The 23,219-nt window shown below is 39.2% G+C and overlaps 1 protein-coding gene across 1 annotated transcript in view; it reads right to left on the minus strand.

Moving 5' to 3' along the window:
- The window catches only part of LOC137235639 (homeobox protein cut-like), a 67,442-nt gene that overhangs the window by 1,949 nt on the left and 42,274 nt on the right, over positions 1-23,219 (minus strand). The gene's annotated exons all lie outside the window — the stretch shown is intronic.

Raw genomic sequence — 23,219 nt, forward strand, 5'->3', positions numbered from 1 at the left:
CGGAAAAAGCAAAACTCACTTATTTATTATTTACCTTTTTTCGCTAGACAAGCAGACAAAAGAAGATAAGAAATATTTCATTCAATCTCAATTTTACGGAAATCTAAAAAATGCATTTCAATTTCTGGCAAATTAAGCACGCCCAATATTTATTCAGGTAGGTCTGATGGGGCGATCGCCCCCCCCCCCCTGTATCCGCCATTGGTTGATTTTCTGGCAGGGTGGATGAATGATGTATATTGGAACGATTTTCCGTCATCCTTTGTTCTCCGAGTACGAAAATCGACACTGATGATGGCACAACGACGAAACCGTTTTGTCTTGAAACCAAATTTGACAAGAGACGCCGGAAAATCGTTCCAATATACATAATTTAAACTTTGTTTTAGACCGGTAAAACCTCCTAATACACCGGATTGAAAGAGCTGTTAAGTGCAATACATACACGCTTCTCTAACCTACGGAGCATGACCAAGAAGGTTGGTTGTAGTCAAAAAGAGCCAATTCCGGACCACGCCTAGATCTAGCGTCTGGCAAGGGTCTGCCTACATGTAGGGTTTTCCCCTACTTCTAGCATAATTGCTGCAGTTTTCATGTTCGAGAATGCCTCGGAAGCATACTTGCCACATCGATATAAATATTCAACTAATCAAAGAGGAGCCACTTAACAAAATTTCAAGCAGATCACACCATTAGTTATTCTTATTTAAAATTGATCGGCCCCAGGTGCACTTACCGGAAAGGTAAGAAATGAAACGGACGAAGTTGTTAATATACAGCATCTCAAGCTCAAGCTGGGTTGAGCATAAGCACAAAGTGTCATCAATATCGCATCTGTCGTTTAGGAGGAGTTCAGTCACAAACACACATACAAAGGAAATATATTGTGGAGAATGCTGACATCACTAGGCTGTTAGTAAATAATCACGCAACAACAAAAACATGTTGCAGCCACTCTTATATACATGTCCACATTAAAGCTAGCAACACTTATGTAGAAGGCGACGAAGATTTATCACACACACACACACATGTAGTCATCAGCCGAATTAGTTACCCACACATACACATGCATATGGCTATAAACTACAAATATGCACGTATATAGCTGGTAACCAAGCATGAGCTACAAGAGTTCTAGAAGGTGAAACGTCTAGACCTTTGGAAAAATATGCGGACGAGGCAACAGAGTATAAAAGCAGCGCAAGCTTAGTAATAAGGGATCCGTTTTGATTTAAACACGCTATCAATTGCGAAGCGAAGTATAATTGTACTGCTCCCAACGTAGTCTAATAAAGACCATTTTGCAATACAGAATATTGGAGTGATTTATTCAACAGTTTAGCAATTCGAACGTTAACAGAAGCCATAAATATCAGAAATCCGTAGAAATCGTTACAATATATATTAAGATGGTAAATTTGCCAGGGTTTTAAAGTACTTATTCTGCAATTTTCTTTTGTTCTCATGAACTATTCAAACATGTGGGAACAAGTCAAGACTTTAAGATTAACGTTTTGTTTAGTTATTTTTATTTTTATTTATTGCACATCACCAAAAATTGAATGGTAACCATAAATAAGTATTTGTTAATAATATTTATTAATAAGTATTTATTAATAGATAATACAAAAATGAATATTGTAATTAGGATTGCTGATTGGAATATCACCCTATCTCAGTTGACATTTCGATTATGCCCTATGAGCATAAATTCAATATGCTTTGACGTGAGGTGGTGAAAATGGGGTGATATTCCAGTTAGCAGTCGATTTATAATATCACATTTAACAATTCATCACATGTTGTATAAATTGTAGAACTTCTTCATTAGTTATATCTGTATATACACCTGGAATATCATAAGTTCCACAACCGATCCCAAATGATACCACGGCACAAATTTCTTCTCCCACGATGCCTGGTGCTCCAGAATCACCATAACATGTATCACTTTCACCATGTCCAGCACAAAGCATTGTTTTTGATAATGTTGTTTTTGTCATCTTATACATATTCGCACAATGTGGCGTCACTACTATGGGCAGTTCAGTAGTTCGGAGTTCAGCTACATTATTGCACCCCATCCACTAACTCGCATTGGTGTGTCTGGTATTGATTCAGTACTGCAAATTGGAATTATGTCTCTTGAGGACTCTTGTTGAAGGGTTCACACACTTTAGTAGCACCTATATCCATATTACGTGTTTTAGTTTCATACTGAGGTGGAATAAATGTCTCTATCCCTTTTCGACTTTGTCCAGTTTCGTGTACTCTATTGGTTACACCAGATTTAACCATGAATAATGTTGCTGGTCTGCCTTCCAGGCAATGTGCAGTTGTTATTACCTTTTCCATACTAACTAATGAACCAGTGCAACCGTTGTGAACCTTAACCCATGAACGGCTTTAAAAATTAATTAAATTAAAATATTTAATAAAATTAATTGTATACCACATCACTGCACGTCTGCTTCATTTTGTCAAAACTCTAACCAACATATGCATATGGAATTTTAATTGCTATACAATCACTGAATGCTCACTACAAGCACTTTTATATTAAATAAATAAGCTCTTGTATAAACAGCATTATGCTCAAATCGTTTTAAATGGCCAATTAACGCAACAAATGCAAATATTAAATCATTGAAAAAAAAAAAACAAAATAAAATAATATTAACACCATCATAACTTCCCGCAATTCGAAAATTCGCGCATATTCTCACGATTGACCCAACAATAAGCAGCAAGCAAACCACTCAGCTGCTCAATCGGCGCATGTATGCTTGACGTCGCACATATCCTACATATATTCATGCATATGCAGTATTTTGAAACGGTTTTATTTAGGTTGACTTGACAGCCTGCACGGCCGGCCGGCCTGCGCGAATTTTGTAATTAAAATTTAAGTAACTTCCCGATAAGCTACAATCTTGAAACTTGGAATATAGTTCAGAACCCGATGACAATGCAATAATAAGGAAAAATCGCCGCTAGGTGGCGCATGGATCGAGATATTCACAAAAATCGTATTTGTGGTCCGATATGGCTCATATTTGGAAATAATATTTGACATACAGAAATAGGAACCGCTTTAGTAAAAATAATATAAATAAATAAAAAATTTTAAGATCGCGGGTTAACAAAAATTGTTAAAAATTTTTAAGTTAAACGGTTTTATTGAAAACAATACTTACATTAAGTAGTAATAATATTAAAAGATAGAAAATAATTAGGTAGGTCCTAGGTACTAGTCAACACACTCCTCACCAATCTAGGGCGTTGACCAGACAATTAAGTAAAAGCGTTGGGAGCGTGAAATTTCTAAAAATGTGAGGCGTAGCATAACCTGATTAAGGTTCAGTTGGTCTTACTTATGACTATCAATAGAAATTTCACGCGCCCAACGCTTTTATTTAATTGTCTGATCAACGCCCTAGATTGGTGAGGAGTGTGTTGACTAGTACCTAGGACCTACCTAATTATTTTCTATCTTTTAGTATTATTACTACTTAATATAACTATTGTTTTCAATAAAACCGTTTGACTTAAACATTTTTTTTTTTATTATTTTATATCCAAATAAGTTTTTGATGCCAACAGTCAAAGCATATCCCTCTTACCTATGCGAACGATATTTAAATGATATTTTCTCATAAAATATTTGAATTGGCATGCAATGGGTAACAAAATGCAATAATAAATAAATGTCGAGCTGTGAGAGGGTTATGTCGCGAGTGTAGGGTACCATTATCGGTCAATCCATGTATATAAGTGCAGTCACACTTATTAAAAATTAAAATATAAAAAAAAATCGTGCTGCAAAAATTCACATCAAAGCATAAAAAGTAATCTCCGTTGGCTCCATTGAGCGATGTTAGAGAGTGAGCCACAAATGCTCAGTAGCAAAATAGTGATTTGTCTCAGTTGAGTTTGAGGTCAAACCAAGTGCAATTTGCAAACAAACGTCATGCCACGGTAAGCAAACAATTCATAATCAAAACAAGTAAGGAAGGCTAAGTTCGGGTGTAACCGAACATTACATACTCAGCTGAGAGCTTTGGAGACAAAATAAGGGAAAATCACGATTTAGCAAAATGAACCTACGGTAACCCTAGAATGTGTTTGTATGACATGTGTATCAAATGAAAGGTGTAAATGATTATTTAAAACGTAGTGGGCCTTAGTTCTATAGGTGGACGCCTCTTCGAGATATCGCAATAAGGGTGGACCAGGGGTGACTCTAGTATGTGTTCGTACGATATGGGTATCAAATTAAAAGTATTGTAACGAATTTACTTGCAAATCCTCTTATTTGCAATCCTCTGCTAAGTTCGAATCACTAAACTGTTGAATAAATAACTCCAATATTGAATAATGGAAAAATGGCCTTTATTAAAGTAGTTCACAATAACACTTATACTTTGCTACTCGCTGGCTTAATAACCAAACTGACTGATAACTCAAATGAAACTCTACTATTGGCCGCCAGATCGCGTGCTTAATCAAACAGATTGATAGCTCAACTCAAACTGAATTACTTCTTACTCGCTTGCCCCGCTTTTATAGTTTACGCTGCATACTTCTAGGCTCTTCGATTTCCAGAACTTACTAGTTGTTTCGGCTACAAAATCGCCAGCCACAACTACGTGCACAAATTATTGCTCTCTCTTGTGACAACTCAGATAAGATATATGCATGTGTTTGGGCATTGCCGCTCCGCTACTCGTATACGTACATATGTGTAGACGCAATTATTTATTCGTTTATGTAGATACATAATGATTGAATTATTGATGTGAATGTTTGTAGTTTACAGTCTCTCGCGCGCATATAGGCGTATAAGTAAATGCATCTGTGTGTGACATCTCTCTGGGCTGCCTTATATATGTGTATACTGGATTTGATTATTAACGTAAATACTGCTTGGCATGGCCTTAGCATCGCCTTAGTGATGGGATAATTTAGTGATGCTAATATCCGTGACAGTATTAATGAGGGTTTTAAAAGTGAGTAGCCCTTAGTTGTATATGTGAAGGCGTTTTCGAGATATCGACCAAAATGTGGACCAGGGTGACCCAGAACATCTTCTGTGGGGACCGCTAATTTATTTATATATGTCATACCTCAAACAGTATTCCTGCCATTATCCCAAGGGCTTTCGATTTCGCCCTGCAGAACTTTTTCATTTTCTTCTACTTAATATGGTTGGTGTCACACCCATTTTACAAAGTTTTTTCTAAAGTTATATTTTGCGTCGATAAACCAATCCAGTTAATATATTTCATCTCTTTTTTCATATTTGTTATAGAATTATTATTTTTTCATTTTTCGTAATTTTCGATATCAGAAAAGTGGGCGTGGTCATAGTCGGATTTCGGCCATATTTTATACCAAGATAAAGTGACTTCAGATAAGTATGTGAACTAAGTTTAGTTAAGATATATCGTTTTTGCGCAAGTTATCGTGTTAACGGCCGAGCCCGATTTCGCCCATTTTCACAGAAAACAGTTATCGTCATAGAATCTATGTCCCTACCAAATTTCACAAGGATTGGTAAATTTTTGTTCGACTTATGGCATTAAAAGTATTCTAGACGAATTAAATGAAAAAGGGCGGAGTTACGCCCATTTGGAAATTTTCTTTCATCTTAGTATTTTGTTGTACCATATCATTACTGGAATCGATTGTTGACATTATTTACTTTTATACTGTAAAGATATTAAATATTTTGGTAAAATTTGACTTAAAAAAAATTGTTTAGAAGTGGGCGTGTTCGTCATCCGATTTTGCTAATTTTTATTAAGCATACATAAGTAATAGGAGTAAACTTCCTGCCAAATTTCATCATGATATATTCAACGACTGCCAAATTACTGCTTGCAAAACTTTTAAATTACCTTCTTTTAAAAGTGGGCGGTGCAACGCCCATTGTCCAAAATGTTTCTAGTTTTCTATTTTGCGTCATAAGATCAACGCACCTACCAAGTTTCATCGCTTTATCCCTCTTTGGTAATGAATTATCGCACTTTTTCGGTATTTCGAAATTTTCGATATCGAAAAAGTGGGCGTGGTTGTAGTCCGATTTCGTTCATTTTAAATAGCGATGTGAGATGAGCGCCCAGGAACCTACATACCAAATTTCATCAAGATATTTACTCAAGTTATCGTGTTTACAGACGGAGGGACAGACGGACGGACGGACGGACATGGCTAAATGAATTTCTTTTTTCACCCAGATCATTTTGATATATAGAAGTCTATCTATTTCGATTAGTTTATGCCGTTACGGATTACCGTTATGCGAACAAAGTTAATATACTCTGTGAGCTCTGCTCAGCTGAGTATAAAAATTTAAACATCAAAATGCGGACATCAATAGTCAAGGCAGCAGTTTAAAATCATCGTGCATGTGATTGGGGTGGTCGGATAAAGGAATGAAAGGTTGACGAAATCATGGTTGCTCTGACTGGTGTGCTGGTTGAATGGTTGGACGACCACATTTCGCTTGTTGAATTGAAAAAAAAAAAAAAAATAGTGAGTGAGTTAAAACATAAATTAAAAATAAATCACAAAATACCAATGGAAAACATAACATGGATCACACTAATTTGGCACTCGCCAAAACTCAATAGCCTGGCGGCAAATACATCATTTTGATTTGAATACGAATTCAATTTTCCAGTGCAATGTAAAGTTCCAAGAGTGGATGATAGGCAGTATTCAGAGAGAGAGAGAGAGCAGGTGCAAGTGTGCTTTGATGGTGGTGCTGAAAAAATATAGACTTGATGCAGCTAGAAAATATTTTTTTATGAAGAAAAGTGTAATATTGGAAAGCAAGAAAACGAGTAAGTGAAGTAGCTGACAGTATATCGGACGAGTAAAGCTAAAGATGACACAAAAAAGTTGAGCAGTGACTTAGTAAGTTTAAAGTGTACTTTTTCTCTGTCAATCATAATCTATCATCAATGTTGCACTACCTAAGCTGTTGGTCATTTTAGGTATGCGAGCTCATAGAGAAACATTACTAAAACACAAAAGTAAAAAAAAAAAAAAAAATACCATACGATTTAAAAAGAAAGAGCAAGCAAGGACGTAAATTTAAAAAGAAGAGAAAAAGTGTTGAGAATAAAATAAAAGGAAATAAAAAGAAAAAATTCCAATAGAACAAAGGCAAAAGGAAATCACTCGCTTGAATAATTGAAAATCGCTTTACAACGACGAGATAGGAATTACTCAACACTGCCGGATAGCTCAATGCCCAAAGGAGCAAACACTTGTCTGTACAATACCACTCAAATCCAAAGGAAGCAATAAATGAATGCAGTTAAAGAGTCATACAATAGCAATCAGGCCATCACATCCTCTATATAATGCTACTACGAGGAGATAGAGTAAGGATAAGCATTTAGCAATACAATAGTGGCTGCGCAAACTTTCGCAGAAGAGTATGGAGCGGAAATCTAGACATGAATGACAAATGGCAGCATTCTAGCTTATTTTGTTTTACTCAACGAAATAGCTGTGGCAACGCTTTTTTGTCAAATGCCTGAAAAAAAATTTGCTATTTGGCATTGGCACGGAATTCAATTGAAAAGCATCATTCAAGCGAAAAGTATTGAATGACAATCATGTCGTCACATACATGCATGCAAGTTAGCATCGACCACAGCAGCATGGAAGTGATGTTGGTTTGTAAAAGTGCCGGACAAGCAGTTAGAAAAGCTTGCGAATAGGAAAGAGTATGTTTTTCCAGACCGCAGGCGTTATTGAAGTTAGTTTTTTGTAATTTTTGCTTTTTTGTTTAGTGCTTATTTTTTTGCAGTAAAGCTAAGTGTTAAATTGTGTGTTGACAGCTGTATGATTAGCTGTATGATTTTTTATGTGCTTTAGTGAGAAGTGAGTGTTTTTAGAACGGATTTGTTGCTTTTACATTTGTGCTTGCTTTTTTGTAACAGCTGATTACAATAGTTGCTGCTTTGATGGTATTAGAAAAAAGCACTGATGTTGTTAAAGTGGCTAGTGACAGGTGATAGCAAATATCAACCGACTGTTTAGGTAAACAAGAAAGCAAAGAACTAGAAAATTGACAAGTAGATTAAGTTGATAAACTTGAAGTTTTTGAATGCGATTTATAGGGGAACTTGTAGATATGTAAGTGCCAGATGTAAGCTAGAAAAAAATTCATAAGTGGAATATGAGTGATGGTATCTTTTACAAACACTAAGCTACAGTAAGAAGTAGTTTATAAGCTGATGATTGGAATAAAAAAAATCAGAAGAGGAATATGAGTGGAAAAACAATAGCTCGATAAGCTGATATTTCGCAGATAGTTAAACTGTGAAACTAGAAATTGGAAGATGTGTTGTTTAAGGATATAGCAATGAAAAATTATAGAATTGTGGTAGAACTTTAAAAAGCGTCAACCAAATTCAATATTCTTCTTTTTCAAAAAAGTATATTCCGCATTGAACTTATAAACTCAAACCCTCAGCAACATAACCACTTGGTGCCGTTGCTGCTAAAGTAAAAAAAAAAATCTAACAATTTTATATTGTTTTCATCAATGGTCAGTCATAAACGAGATAAACTTGCTTGAATGATCAGTTATGTCAGAGCAGGGTATTTACAAATGAAAATATTTTTGATATGCACACATGTGAAAAAAAAATTTATATTTTTTCAACAAGTCAAATGGCACCCACGACAATATCCGTTTCCGCAAAAATTAAAAAAGAAATTACATTTCAATTGTCTTTTGTCTGAGACTAGCAAGGATTAAACGTCTGGCATACACATTATTCAATGTCCGAAGAACAACTGATTGGGCGAGCGTACATATGTTTGCATGATATTTGTAACATAAAATATTTGATTTGATTATTTTAAAAGTGAAAGCGTAAATGTCCTTTGAGTGGCGCTTTTCATTTTTCATTGAAAAATATGGATCCATTGATGATGAAGAGTATAAATATAAAATCAACTTTGGCTTGTTGGCAAAAGAAACAAAATTGAAATCGGAATATATCAAAGTAATAAAAACCATCTAGTTTTTTCATGCTTGCCTTCAGCTAGGAATTGCATATTGAAATTGAAGCGCTTTTTAAAGCGACGCAAGTTACATTTTTTAATTGCTTTTTTGAGTTTTTGAAGCATTTAAACCATTTCTTTATTAACTTGCAATGCAAATATTAAGAAAAAATGCTCTGCATATCAACTGCTTTAAGTAAACATTAAAATGTAGATTTTAAAGGTAATTATTGACAATTTCAACAAGATTATGGAAATACGAAGAGCTCATTAGACTATTGTTTTATGCATTTTGAAGTGTTTAAAATATGATTTTTACATTAATTGCAAAATTTCTACTTGAAATGCTAATCTTATACTCTTTTCACACATAAACTTAATGATCTCATTTCACCTTCTAATCAAATCGTAAATTGTTTGCTTTCACACATAAGTAGCTGCTCGATTAGTATGAAGGATGAAATGTCAAGCGAATAAAATGACAATAAACTTAAAGATCTAATTTCACCTTCTAAGGAAATCGTAAATTGTTTGCTTTCACACAGAAGTAACTGCTCGATTAGTATGAAGGATGAAATGTCAAGCGAATAAAATGACAATGCTATATGACAGACAATGACATTTACTTTGACAAATGACATTTTTGAGCACTGAACACACCGAAAACTAAGAAACTGAACGCTGCCAACAGAGATGCATTGTGCTTTTGACTTCATTAGGCATTCGATTAGTTACTAATGAAATTATTATAGATTCGAATCTTGTATGGAAGATTGAGCTCAATAAGCGTCTTAATGTAGAAAACTGCCTTTATTATTCAATACGCCGTGTGTGTGAAAATAGTATTAAGCGCCTAATTTTATGCAATATTTAATGTTATGCAACCATCAAATCATATATGCATATATTTATCAGCTGCATGAATTATGAAGCCCACTTCATTTGAACGCTTCACGAAACGACACCTGCAATCATACGCTTAAGTAGCTCTTACGCTGAATTGATGTTATATATTGCTTGAACTCGATTAACATTTGAATGACTTGCGGTTACTGGCTTGCTACTACCACCAATTCTATTTATTCCTATTTCCTCGCTGAAATGCAATCAAACGAAGCGTGCATATGTCAAGTTGGTAGCAGCAACTGGTATCGTGTAAGCACCCGCGACGTTTGTATGTAATTTTAATATGTATATTTCTTGAAGAGCTATCGAATAACAAATCAAGAATTAAATCTTTTTTTACCTTTTATTGCAATTCGTCTTTGCAGTATATCTTTTCCTTATCCTTACAACACTTCCTTCTGCTTTTTGGCTCTTTTAACGATGACAGCTGTGAATTCTATGGGCGAGTTGACGGTGTTGTATTTATTGCGTCTATTACTAATAGCAAATGCAACATTGCATTGAATAGCGATTTGACAGTTGAAATTAAGTTTGTAGTTTTATATGAAGAAAATGCACATTGATAAGTACTGTAGCACATTAATAACTTTTGGAAATTAATTGCAAATTTAATTTTCAAATTCATTTCATTCCTACAGCACGTAGCAATAGGAGTGCTCAAACTGATTGCTTGGTGCTGGTGACTTAATGCAAAATTTCAAAATTCTTTTTATAAAAGCATCTTGAATGTGAATATTTTTTTTTCAGACTACTCTCACTTGCACTTATCGATAACACATTATTTTAGTATTCATTATACCAAATTTCAATATAAAACTTTTAACAATTTTTGAGTTAGGACTTGGTGTTAGTGTAGTGCAATATTACAGTGGTGTTACTATAAGTGGGTTCATTTTAAAAACTGGGTTAAAAGACCACTCTATTGTGGTCATTCTTTACATACTGTATATACCATTTTCTTACGATATTCATTATGAAAGGTACATAAATGCTTGAGTCATACCCTGCTGCCGGGGAATTTGTGCAATTAAGCACAGGTGTGAGCTTGAAGCGCCCTTAAAAATAGGGCGTGAGCACGACAAAATTGCCAACGTTTGCTTTTTGTAAATTTGGCATGTTATTTGCAATATTTCTACGATGTTTCATTAAAATAGCTTTAGTAGATTTCGAGTTATAACGTGGTGCTACATATGTAGTGCAATGTATTTAAAAGATACTTTAGAAGATATCTAATTAAATTATAGTCATGATTTGCGCGCAGATGCCACGGTACAGTATTTGTACAAGATTTTATTTAAATAACTTGCATACATTTTGAGTTATGACTCGGTGCAAAAAGTTATGAGCAATATTTTAAAGAAGCGCTTTAAAAAGTGTGAACACAATACAGAGGGATTGGATAACTCTGGCTCCCCGTGGATTGTGTCGATATCGAGAATGAAAGAACGAAAGCGAGTTTTAGTAATATAATCGTTATAAATTTTATTAAAATTCAATTCATGTAAATGATATTAAATGCGTTATAGAAAATGAAATTTTATTATAAGTTATAGTTAGATATATGTATACATAGGCTTACCCGCTGGTGTGGCTGCTGCTGATCTGCTGAAGGTTGACAGAAAAGTAAAAGTTAAGTTCTTCGCAAAAGACATAAAACCCTCGAGCCGCAGTCGACACAGCTAACCGTTTTGAGGGGAAATTACCTTTGCTCAAAGCGCACACAATAGGAAGAAATCCGTAAGGTATATATGCACGTATATGGATGTACATACATCGCCTTGCATTCAGGCAGATGCCTTAGCAGAGGAATGCTGGCACAAAAAAATATAAATAGTTACCGATATGTCCATCCATATACTTACATATGTGGCAATAGGTTTGAGCGCGTGTTATTATGCTAAACCTAAAGCCGTGGTTACTCACGAACGTACGTAGAAAAAACGTGTCAGCTGACTCGACCTATCTTATGAGTGTGCAATGTAAACGAAAACTGACCGACGTGCAACGCCCGTACGTACGTAGCCCGGAACGTAGAAATCAAAACAATTTTGATTTTTTCCGTAAGAACGTGTCAGCTGATCGCTCTCTCACTAGACAGAGTTGCCCAGTAAACTTTTGTGCGCTAATTTTTGACCGTTTGCAGTCTTATACAAAAGCACCTAATTAAAGTTTGAAAAATTGTGAAAATATTTCGAAATAATTATGTAAAAGTGCAGATTAGAAATATGTAATCTATTTATATTTAATTAATATTAATTCCAGCATTTTACAACATCAAAAATTAAATTGGAAAAAGTTGATGTTTCCATAATCATGCATGCAAAATGGTCAATGGCAACAGTGCTTATCTGTAAACAATACACACACAAATATGTTATGTACATGTACACAGACGCACACAATGATTCCTACGGGCTTGAGAGTTCGGTCAAACGTGCTTCGTACGACAAACGGCCGTACGTACGGCACACGTCGTTGGGTAATTGCCGCATAAGAACTGTACCGTACGTTCATTGCTCTAAGCAGCCATGGATATGTGCATGTTATTGGTAGGCATTTGAAAACATAACAAAACAATGGTATATTAGTTGTTCTGCTGACTACCAACCTGCTTGTGCGTTGCCGATGCGAAAAACGAACGCCTCAGTGAGGCCTTAGTATTTTTGCCTAAACGGTTTATATGAGTCTTACATCGGACTTAGAAGTTGGGTACGTTTTATAAGTTAAGGCATTAGCCTTACCAGAATAATGCACATTAGCTGTGCTTTTCTTGCGGGACTGATTTCTTTGTGGGCGCCATGGGGCTAGCGTTGGCTGACTGGCGATATGCCCAAAGGAGTGTAGGATTAGGGAGGTTCATCCGCGAAGACATGATAAAGGAATTTAGCTTGGTGGCCTAAACATGCCGGCCCCCTTTCGAAAGCAACGGATATGCCACAAGACCTGGGCCCGTATTACATGTTACAATCCGTGATCGAAACTCATTTTTTAAATCACAATAGCTCTGAAAAGGTGGATCGGATTGATGGCATATTTGAACTAGCGACAAACAATAATCGTTAGATCCATTATTTATTAAAATTAATAAAAAAAGTTTGACAGTTTCATAGTTATAGCTTGAGTGAAAATGGTTTTCAGTCACTGATCGTAACACGTAATACGGGCCCTGGCCGGGATGACTTAATTTCTAACAGATGTATGCTTAGGTGGCGATTTCACCCAACGACTCGTCTTCGTTCGCATCCTTGTGTCTTGCGCTGGAATGAAAGAATAAGCAAAATTACGAAAACAAGACATGGTTGATATTTCAGTTTGTTTGGCACATTCTTTTATTTTGGTTTTTTATGTACAAGTTACTAATTCATTGAAAATTCATAAATTCGTTCTTCAAGGCGCTTGCCTATTTTGTGTTTGCGTATGCGTTTGCTTTTATATGCGTATGCGTTCGATTCTTTGCTTTCAAAGTATAAGGTTTGCTGGTTGCTCTTTATGCGGGGCACGATCCTGACAAGAGCCACCCAAAGATGCTACTTTGAGCTAAAAAGGGGCCCATCGTTGTTGGTTGCGCTTCTGTTAGCAACACTTCAGCGTATGCGTCGGCTCCGAGGATCATTCGAACAGGCGCGGAGGTGTAAAAATTGGGGTCCGCAAGTCTCATGTGCGTGAACGTGCTGGCGATCGACGGATCGACGTTTGCGGTTGGACTTATCACCGCGAAGTTTTGCTTGATAACGGCGTGCACTGTCAACCGCTTATTTACTCCTTGCGAACCTCGTATACGAAGGAGGCACCCTCGGAAAGTACCAGGGGCGTCGTCCCCGAAGTGTAGTTCTCGCGCTAGGTCGTGCGCGATGATGGAAGTTGGGGCGCAGGCGTCGATCAGCGCTCGGACCATGTGAAGTCGTCTTAGTGCCTCTATTTTTACCAATGCAGTTGGAGAGATTGAAACGAACGGCCTCAAGGCGACCGTTTCTCGAATGACGAATGCCCATTTCTGAAGGATGCCGGTAGCTGCGAGGCTCGAGAGGCCGTTCTGGCTACCGTGCGGACAGGAATCATTTGGCGATGTGACGTTTTCTTGTCGTTCGGCTTGCGTCGAAGTTGGTTGGATGGGCGGAAAGTCCGTGATTCCGCTCCATGCCGTTGTTGTTGTCGAGGTGGTGGACGGAAAGTCCGAGATTCCGTTCCAAAGTGGCGTCGTTCTCTCGTAGGGCGGCGGGAGGATCGCGAATCCGCTCCCCGCTGGCGTTGCTCTCTTATGGGTGGACGGAAAGACCGATATTCCGTTCCACGCTGATGTTGCTTTCGTATGGGTGGGCGGAAAGTTCGAGATTCCGCTCCACGTTGATGTTGTTGTAGCAATGGGCGGATAGGCCGCGATTCCGCGCCACGGCGCTTCTCATGCGCAAGAAGAGGTCGGAAAGTTCTGGCTTCCGTTTCCCTCGGGGGCCGGGCGCAAAGTCCGAGATTCCGCTCCGACTTCTACAATCTCCCCTTCCTCCAGGTCGTCTGTTTCAATGCCAGATGCATCTAGGGTCAGCCAGTTTTCATCTTCTTCCTCGCTCTCCACTTGCACACGCCACGGTCGTGTGTCGATTTCTGGCTGGTCTTCTCCGTCGATGTGTAGGGCTGTGTGGTGTTTTCCCTGACACCTATGGCACCGTCCTTGGCTGGTACATGTGCCGGCGCTGTGCGATATTGACAAGCAGTTGCTGCAAAGCCGTTCGACGAGTACCTCCCTTAGCCTCTCTTCGCGAGTTTTCGCCCTATACCTTGGGCATAGACGAAGGGGGTGATTGCCTTCGCATAGGTGGCATGGTGCGGGATATCGTTGTGCCATGCTCTCTGCCTTTTCACGCAATGCCGTAAAGCGAGTCATGTTGAATCTGGAAAGAAAGGTTCGCTAGATAAACCAATGCATGACCGTCGATATTTGATGATGGGTTGGGTGTCGAGCCAGTCAGAGACTGACAGGAATCGTGAGAGGTACGGGGAATTATTGGGCAGTTGGTGGTTAATTTTGTATAATAAATGATGCAACCTAGCATGCGGGCCATCAGGATATTGCTTTACGTTCTCATTGGCTATGGTCCCTAATTTCTCGTGTGCCTTCAACGATCGGGTTCGTGCAAGCTGAATGCGCCTATACGACGCGACATGTAGCGACGGTACTGTCCCGCACGTATTCTTATAGAACCAGATCTAGCGACCGTCAGACGATGCGACACAACCACGTTGACCAACTAAGCAGAGTGCGCACCATATGATGCGACGTGTAGCGACACAATTTTCCGTGCAGTATCGCGCCGCATAGAGTGCACACGCCCCTATTAGGCAAAAATGCCGCGAGTGCTCTGCGCCCTATTCGTCCATTGTAGGTTTCAAGAAATTGTATAAACTTTGAGTTATGATTCAGTAAAGCGAAACTATGAACCAAAAGAACTCACTGATAAGACTTCGTGAGTTTTCTTGGCAGCCAGTGTACACTATTGTGACATTCAAAAGTCATACGCTCTGTGACAGACATTTTGTGACAAAACCTTTTTGTTTTCATGGCGTTTGATGAGTATTTTCTCACTGATATAAGACCTTTACTCTCAGCGCTCATTCAGCGAAACAATGTGCACAACAATTTACAGAATCTCATGAAAATTTAAAGTGTAAATTATGTGGGCAGATGAGTCTTCAATGACTGAACATTCTTCAGTTTTTCTCAGTTAGTGAATTGACCCCTGTAGTATGTACCGCAAAGTGTCGTGCCGCTGAGTGTCGCGCCGCTAAGGGTTGCACCGCCAAGTGTCGCGCCGCTTAATGTCGCATGCACCTTTATTTCTTACTGGTGGTGAGCAAAACAACAGTATCGAAAAATCGATAACTCACGATACGGTGTTGAAACCGGAAGTCCGTCTCTATACCACATTTCATTTGGACTGAACCGTACTCTGGTGATTTGACACGAAAATACCGAACAATCCACAATTTAACAGAAAATAAAGTCAGAAAAGTGTCGACACGAGAGTGAAACCGATTTGATTAAAAAAAAGCGGTGCCGAAAGAATTGTGTCATTGCTGGGTCAATTACCCACAGAAAATAGCGTTGCTAAATCTAAACAGGAGCAGTTGTTCGCAATATCGGAGATTCAGGCGCAGGTGGCGGCCATTATAAGTTTGCATTTTAACGGGCCCATTGGACGTCGTCATCACTGACCCACTTGCTCATTGTCAATCTGCAGCATCAAAGCAGGTGATCGTATACACTGAGGTACGTCTCTAATATGTTCATGCAAGTAATGTATGTATAGCGAATAGTATTCATACTAAAGTCGCGTGTGTTCACAAGATATCTTGGAATTTTTACAAAAATGAATTGCACAGAACAGTAAAAATTCTCTACACTGAATGTGCCGAGGAATTGAAAATGCCAACTGAGGGTCTTATCTTCTTATTGCCTTAGTGGCTATCACTTGGGCTTCAATGACACGTCCGAAGATTTTGAACTTGAAATTGACCAGGGAGTGGATTTACGTTTAAAGAAGAAATAATATAAATATCATCTTAATTTTTAAATAAACAATTTGTAAGCCAGCCAGTGCGTCATAGTTGTCAATTTCTTTGTATTCAATCCCTACAAAAACTTAGTCACAGAACCTTACCACGCCCATGCAAATGTGACTATGAATATAGCCTATGACCGTAAAATGACTAGTAAAATGACGTGGAATGACGAGAGCGTTTTGCAGGGATGTTAATGTTCATGTTGCTCAGACTAAAGAGTATTTTTGGTTGCAAGTATTTTGTATAACGTTTAGTTTCATAATTTGTCGTTAATTTCATAATAGTCGCGTTAACTAAAATGTTTGACAGCAGTGCAGCAACTCAAATACAGTACAATATTGAATATTAATGTGTAGATTTGCCAAAACCTTAACCTTCATAGCAGCGCGCTGGTCACGCCAATCCTTCCCATTTTCTTTACTCTTACTTATGATTTTATCTTCATTATCAGTGACGTTCTTAGCTGTTACTAGATTCCCATTGAAATGCTGCAGCAGTACCCGTTGAATAATTATGGTCAGCTTGACATAACAGCTGGCATGTCCCAAACGTGTGCCATTGTAAGCTTTGGTGTTGTTGGCCTATAATACCGTCATTGGTATGTGCGCATTGCAAGTGTACATGCATATTCCAGTGTTCTCGTCGGTTGTTGGCAAAGACGTTGGCTGCTGGACCGGTATGTGTGTACTGGCTAATACTAGAGTGAAACAATCGAAACGATTCGTAACCAAAGGCCTACAATGGTAACCTTATAACCATTTCAGGAAAAGGGTGTTCATAGATAGCTTTCCTACGTTTTTAATTCAAGATACTGTGTTTATTTCAATTGCTAATTTCCATGCTATATGTATGTGCCTACCTACAGGTATATATATTCAAACATAACCCTGCCAAAAATCGTGCGATTAATCCCAAAAGAGATTGGTCTCCGCCTGATCTCCTTTGTCTACATTTGGACATAATTGACCCCCCTATAGTCCCTTTCAGGTACAGTTGGGATTAATTAGTTTGATATCCTTTTTAAGAAATATTAAAACCAAAAAAAAAAATGAATGAATAAAAAGATTACAAGTGAAATAAAAGATGACAGGTGATTGAATCGAATTATTTATGAAAAATGCGGAGTCCCATAACCTGCAGTACTAGGGCTTAACGACTACACCGTAGTTGGGTTTAAATTTTGGGAGAATATTTTTTATTCCATTTAGAAAAGCCGTTCCCCGCGCTCAAATAGATTTTGTGGCTTGGCAACCCCTTCGATTGTGTTTCTGTCATGAAAAAAGCGTCCGGGCCCTATTTGAGTGCTTATAGAACCGAAAGAGGACTAGTCTTCTTATAATCGCATATGGCTACAGGGAGGATTGGTTCTACCGCTCCTTCTCGGATATAACTGGGTACGATTAGTCCTGAAAGCAATGGGTTTTTGGATAATGGAGAGAGCGGTTTGACGCAGTCATACTCCTCCATGTCTATACGCTTTTGAAGATGACTTGAAACTCGAAAACATGTTAACCAATAGTTTTTTTTTTTTCTTTTCGTGTTTTTGTAAGTAGTTTCTATTTGCTTTCAGACTTCAATCAGTTATAAAACTTGCCGCTTTCTCAGAGACGTTAAAACTTCCTCAGCCTTGCAACAAACAATAAAAAAAAATAATACATTGGTGAGTGCCTGAGGCCAAAAGAATATCTTGAAACTATTTGTAATTTACGTCCTTAATGTCCTGGGAAAGTTGATGCACCCATCATTTGGTTTTTTTTTTTTTTTTGATTGTTAGGTTAAGGCAGCCTAATGATGCCAATTGATATGGATTAGTAAATATATGGTTACGACTATGTCGCCATGATATGTCAACTTTGCCAGGTGGTTTACTAATATTTTGTGCTCTGTTTAGATTGATATAGATCTAATAGTTAGTGGTTATATACGGTACGGAGCTACTGAATTGAATGGAAAGTGATCCCGACAGATCTTAGGATCACGGCGTCGCTGTAGCCCTTGCCGGTTACCGTTTTTATTGGTATCTGGATCACGTTCATGGGAAGGCAGCTTGTGTCATTCAGTGCCTTCAGGATTCACAACAGGTGGCCAACGGTTGTGGTTTCTGTCGCCGTAGTCACTAGTTTAGAGTATAGTTATTAGAATAGTATCTAGATTAGTGTAAAAGTAGTGACTGTGTTTTGTAGTATAGCAGTACATTAATTAGTAAAGTAGTTACTTTTCCTGTGTATATCGTTGATATTTCAATAATTACTTGACCACATTCTGATGTGGCCAACAGTCCCTGAAACCAATAAATGAATTCTTGTTTTTTGTTGCCGTAAGCTACCGCACTCGTACAACCCTGCAAAAATCGTTGGATCATGTGGTCCACTGGAGTACTTACCATTATACTCCACTGTAATGCAGCAATGGACCAACTCATGTTTCTACACGAACATATTGTAAGCCGATCATTGCTCGCTTTTAACGATTGTAATCACTACACGATGTTTATTGGACTGTGGGTACTCCATGGATTACTCTGATGTAATGCGGAGCTGGAGTATATGGTCCAGTCCTAGGACATCGCAATGTTAATTGAACCATATTTTTTGTATGAATTGTGGTTAATTTTGGAGCACTCGGTTGGTCCATAGCGAGTACTCCATACATGCATGCATGGAGTACTCGCGATTTTTGCAGGGAAGGTGCTGATAGTTCAGTTAAATGTAAAATATGATGTGATTTGTCCCTTATGCAATCGTTATAGCTCGTTTTTTGAAAAAATAATCCTTCATTGTTGCAAAGGCAACGATAACAAATCTGACCTGTCAAGCAAGATGTGCTGTTGTTTGGGTTTCGGAACCTTAAAATGTGTGTAGTTTTGTCCCGGTAGGATGCGTTGTTGATTCGTTTGTCTTGTGACTGTTCTGTTTGTTAGCCTCGTGGTCCATTAAGGAGTCGATGCGTTGATTGGTGAAAGGGAGTAGATGGGTATCTAGATAACCCTTGCGCTTTAACTCACTCGGGTTTCTTTTCCCTTTCCAGGGTCATGTCACGCGTGGATTTTTCCTTACTATTGGCTAAACTCCCGGGGGACTAGACAGAAAGCCAGTTTCCCGTGTCATTCAGGCAGTTTATGGAACTCACCTTTTGGCAGCGGGTAGTGCGGGCTTCCGTCACCGTATTTTCGGGATCGGTCCGGATAGTATGGGAGAGGCGAGCGCAGGGGACGTAGCCTCGTTTTCCCGCTCGCCCCTGGAATAAGATATGACCTTCCTTTTTATTCTTTTTTGTTAAACTAAGTTATATAATAAAGTACTTGGTGAAATAATCGTAAAATGTCATTTATTCTCATGTAATAAGATGGAATGCTCGTTTTCGGTTGAGGTTTGTTCAATTTATCAAATTGTTGAGCCCGACGATTCGGACTTCTTTTTTATTTCTATTTTAGTGAGCAGTGGACTGTATGAGTTTTTTTTTTTTTTTGGTGGGATGTGTTGCGTGTTAAATGTTAAATTAGGAGGAGGTTGTCGGAGCCTCCTCCTGAGTGGAGGGGAGCAGAACGAGTTTCACCAGGGGTCTCGTCACTTGCCCTCGAGATGTCCGGTCGTCGACCACGCGGATGCGATTGTCGGAACCGAGGTAAACATTGGTGACTCTGCCCATTCTCCACTCATTTGGTGGGAGGATGTCTTCTTTGATGACCACCAAGTCCCCGACCTTCATGTTGGTTTTCGGGAACTTCCATTTGTTTATTTTTTGCAGCTCCATTAGATACTCGCTTTTCCATCGCTTGCAAAATAAGTGGTGTAGGGCCTTTAGCCTCTGCCAGCGGTTGATGACTGAAGACGGGCTCTCACTGGTATCTGGTTCAGGAGGGGCGAGTAGATGTCCTCCTGTCAGAAAATGGCCAGGAGTAAGGGTCTCTAGATCGGTTGGATTGTTGAGGAAGGAGTGAGAGGTCGTGAATTGAGGCAAGACTCGATTCTGCACAACAAAGTGGCGAATTCCTCAAAGGTATATTTACAATGAGACGCTATCTTGTTGAAATGCCTTTTAAAGCTTTTCACTCCCGCTTCCCACAATCCGCCCATGTGGGGGGCGGCGGCGGGGATGAAGTGCCACGCGATTTCCTGATGGGAGTAGTAGGCTAGGGTTTTGTCGCGGACCTGAGTCAAAAACGCTTTGAATTCGGTTCTTAGCGACCTCGCTGCCCCAACAAAATTGGTTCCATTTTCGGAATAAACATTTTTCGGACAACTTCGTCGTGAAATGAACTGGCGAAAGCTGCCAGAAACGACTGAGTGCTCAGATCTGTTGTAGCTTCCAAATGTATGGCCTTGGTCGAGAAGCATACAAATAAACAGACATACCCTTTGGATACCCTACAGCCTCGTCCCTGAAAATTCTTTATTTCGAATGGTCCAGCAAAGTCGATGCCAGTGTTCGTGAACGCTCGGGAGTAGGTAGTCCGCTCTTTTGGCAGGATCCCCATCAGCTGCGATTGCGAACGTTTGCGGTATATCGTGCATACTTTGCAGTTATGGATTACTGACTTAATCATGTTTTTTACACGGGGAATCCAATACTGCGTTCGGATCAAACGTAACATAAGTTGGTTCTCTCCGTGTAAGGATTCCTTGTGAACAGCCTGTACGATTAATCGACAGTCGGCAGCTGTATGGCAAGATTATCGGGTGACACTCGTTATAAGACATATCGCGAGAAGCTCCTAGACGTCCGGCTGTCCTTATAAGGCTATCTGAATCTAGAAATGGGGCTAGTGGTAGTAGTTCACTCTTCGAACGTATCGACTTATCCGCAACGAGGGCCGCGTATTCTGCCTGGAAATGGCTGCGTTGGACATTGATTATAACCTGAGACATGGTTGACTTAATTTCCTTTGGCGAGATGGTAAGGGATTCTTCATGGAAGGATGCCTTTTTGCTAGGATGGGTTCGATGGTAGAAATGCCTGACATATGATAATACCTTTATCGCTCTACGTAACTCGGAAAATCTCTCTAAAATGTCTTCGCCGCTGCGGCTAGTTTTTACTAGGTGTGCCTTTACCGGTTTTTCTTCTATGACGGTGTGGTAGTCCAATTCCTGAGTGGGCCATTCGATGACGTTTTGTTGTAACCAAGACGGTCCTTCCCACCACAGGGAATTGCTGATCAGTTCTTCCGCTGGCAGTCCTCTGCTTGCCAAGTCTGACGGATTGGAGGCTGAGTCCACATGCCGCCAGTCATTGGTTCCTACTCGGTCAACTATTTTTGTTATGCGGTGAGCAACCAAGGTGGACCATGAGCATGGCGGTTTTCGTATCCACGCTAAAACATTAGTTGAGTCTGTCCATAAAAAGTTTGCATGCTGGCCTAAGTTGAGGTTATTATTTACTGCCTCCATTGTTTCTGCCAGTAATACGGCGCCACATAGTTCCAATCTTGGCAGCGATATGGTTTTGACAGGCGCTACTCTTGACTTGGCTAAAAGCAAGTTTATAAAAAATTTATTATTTATTTCTATCCGAAGATAAATACAAGCTGCGTATGCTTTTTCAGAAGCATCGCAGAACCCATGAATTTCTACCTTGGCCGTTGGTCAAAAGTGCACCCAGCGAGGTATGCGAATCTGTTTAATGTGTCGGTAGCTTTCCGTAAAGTTTTGCCAACGCACCATGGAGCTTGAGGATACATCTTCATCCCACCCGGTTCCTTCTAGCCATATGCCCTGCATTAAAATTTTTGCGATTACAACAAATGGGGCTAACCAACCTAAAGGGTCGAATAATTTTGCGATAGCTGACAGTATCGACCGCTTTGTATATATTTCCTGATTTTCGATAGGCTTAGTAGTGAAGTAGAAGTTGTCTGAGTGGGCGTTCCAATGAATACCTAAAGCCTTGACCATGCTTGCATCTTCGAAGGTCAAAAAGTCTTCATTCAGAAGATGGGTTCGGGGTATCCCTTCTAAGAGCTTATCGCAGTTGGCCGTCCATTTTCGTAGAGCAAATCCCGCGGATTCCATGGCTGTGGTTATTTCTTCCCTCGCCCTGATCGTTGCCTCTATAGTGTGTTCCCCTGTCAGTACGTCATCCACATACATTGCCCTCCGTAGGATGTCGGCTGCAACCGGAAAGTTACCTTCCACATCATCGGCTAGCTGAAGTAATGTTCTGATCGCGAGGTAGGGGGCACAGTTCACTCCGAATGTGACTGTCTTCAATTCATAGAGTTGGGTAGGGTGCGAAGGATCCGTGCGAAATATTATTCGCTGATATTTTGTATCGTCGGGATTTAGTAGAATTTGGCGATACATTTTCTCAATATCACTATTAAAGACATATCTAAAGAATCGCCATCGTAAAACTAAAATGGTCAGGTCGCTTTGTAGGACCGGACCGGGGTAGAGAACGTCGTTGAGACTGATCCCATTAGTGGTGCGTGAAGATGCATTGAAAACCACTCTTACCTTTGTGGTGGTACTGTCCTCCTTTTTGACGGCATGATGTGGGAGAAAGTACATATTGCATTCTTCTCCGTGAATGCGGTCGGTGATACGCGACATATGTCCTAGGGTCTCATATTCGGCTAATACTCTATTATATTCTTTTTGTAGAGGTGGATCTTTTGATAACCTAGTTTCCATTCTAAAAAATTGTGAGCAAGCAATTTTGAGCGATGGACTCAACTGTACGTCGTTTGGGAAACTCTGCCTAAATGGAAGTGACACCATATATTT

Source organism: Eurosta solidaginis, unplaced genomic scaffold (assembly GCF_040869045.1).
Source record: "Eurosta solidaginis isolate ZX-2024a unplaced genomic scaffold, ASM4086904v1 ctg00000623.1, whole genome shotgun sequence".
Lineage (NCBI taxonomy): Eukaryota > Metazoa > Arthropoda > Insecta > Diptera > Tephritidae > Eurosta > Eurosta solidaginis.